Source organism: Leucoraja erinacea, chromosome 5 (genome assembly GCF_028641065.1).
Source record: "Leucoraja erinacea ecotype New England chromosome 5, Leri_hhj_1, whole genome shotgun sequence".
Classification (NCBI taxonomy): domain Eukaryota; kingdom Metazoa; phylum Chordata; class Chondrichthyes; order Rajiformes; family Rajidae; genus Leucoraja; species Leucoraja erinaceus.
The window spans coordinates 31,535,212-31,536,854 of NC_073381.1; the positions used below are offsets into that span (position 1 = coordinate 31,535,212).

General features: G+C 38.8%; 1 pseudogene; it reads right to left on the reverse strand.

Moving 5' to 3' along the window:
- Positions 1-760: 760 nt before the first annotated feature.
- Positions 761-870, reverse strand: LOC129697746 (U2 spliceosomal RNA; annotated as a pseudogene).
- Between the last annotated feature and the right edge of the window lie 773 nt (positions 871-1,643).

The window sequence follows — 1,643 nt, forward strand, 5'->3', positions numbered from 1 at the left end:
TGCATATGTAGGACCATAGACTGGTTGCTGACAATGATAGGATTGGAGCAATGCCCAATGTTATCTTTCCACCATTTAGTTCCAATATGGCTTCTGTATGGCTTCATCATTCTATCGAAATGATCACCATTAATTTTAAGAGCTCATATTTTGGCCCTCTGTAATCTTTATAATGTAAGGGTCTGAATTATGTGGCTGGAACCCATATTCCCAGTACCACCTATTGCCAATTCTTGCTACCAGTCTGATGGATGGTTTATCCTCATGTCAATGATTTTGCTGTATGCCTTTGTTAAGGTTGTAACCTCTGTTGGCAAAGTTACTGACATGAGGAACTGAGTTATTGGTGAACCCCAAATAATCCCTTTAGTTTGAAGGCTTTAATTTTGATTTAATTGGATGGATAATGAATCCTAGTTTCCAATAATTGTTAAGTGGCTGTTACCGTTTGTTCAGCCCGTCCTAAGTTTCCGCACAATTAGTATGTCATCCAAAGAAGCCATTACCATTGTGTGGCTGGTTGTTATATTTTGTAAATAACCTAGGTGCTAATATAAACACATTAGGTAGTGCTCTATAAACTGCTAGAGCTGAGCCATCCAATTAGATAAAATAACGTCCGTGGTCACCTGTTATGGGTACTGAAAATAGTAAGCATCCTTTGAATCAATGCTTACCATTTTCGTTCTTAAAACGAATATACTTTACAATAGAAAAGGTTTCCGTTCTTAACGAATATATCGTATTATTTTATTTATTTATTGATTTATTTATTAATATATGGTCCCTAGATAAGGGACATATCAGATATCTGAACTGATAAAAACCCAGATATTATGCTTGATCTTGGCCAAAAAGCCGAGATCTGATCTATGTTTGATGCGTCAAGCGCCATATCCTATTTTGTTAGGAAGGGAATGCGTAGATAATAATTCTTCCCTTACAATGCAGCTAAAACCCCTCTGTTGCTGATGTCCAGTGTCTGTATCCCATATGACATATTTGGTAATTGGTGATTATGTCTGGATACGAGTAGATCGACATCTGGTGTTCGATATCGTGTAGAAACATCAGCAAATACTATAGCCCAATATCCCTCTCTCGATATATCAGCTGGACTAGAAGATTATGTGTTGTAAAATTCTATTGTGTATCCCCGGATACTGTTTAAGATACGAGTGTCAAAAAATTATTTATTCGATGTCTTCTCACACCAACCTCCTTGCTTCCTTCTGGTTTTACTGTTTTCATCTGGATCCCCGAGGCCGTGTGTTGTGGGTGTACACATCTTCAGATATAGGGGCGATACCTTTGAGGATGATGTTTGGACGTTTAGATGAGCTCCAATTTGGCTTCATTGTCCAACTCCTTGACCTTCTAGATCGATCACCTCCAAATAAAAAGATATTGCTAGGAGGTTTTGGGTTTACACAGGCCCGTGTCAATCCCGGTTGGATGTAGCCAGATGCATAAATTGATTAGTTTAGTACATTCAGGGATTTACAATCCCCAGTGGCAAGTGACCGCTATGGTGTCAGCTAATGTTTGCCCCTGCAGTAGAGAGAGAACATATGGTCTATGCTGGCTTCTAACCTGGTTTGTAGATCTTTCCCAGTTAGCTTTACTCACAGCTGTACTGTTGT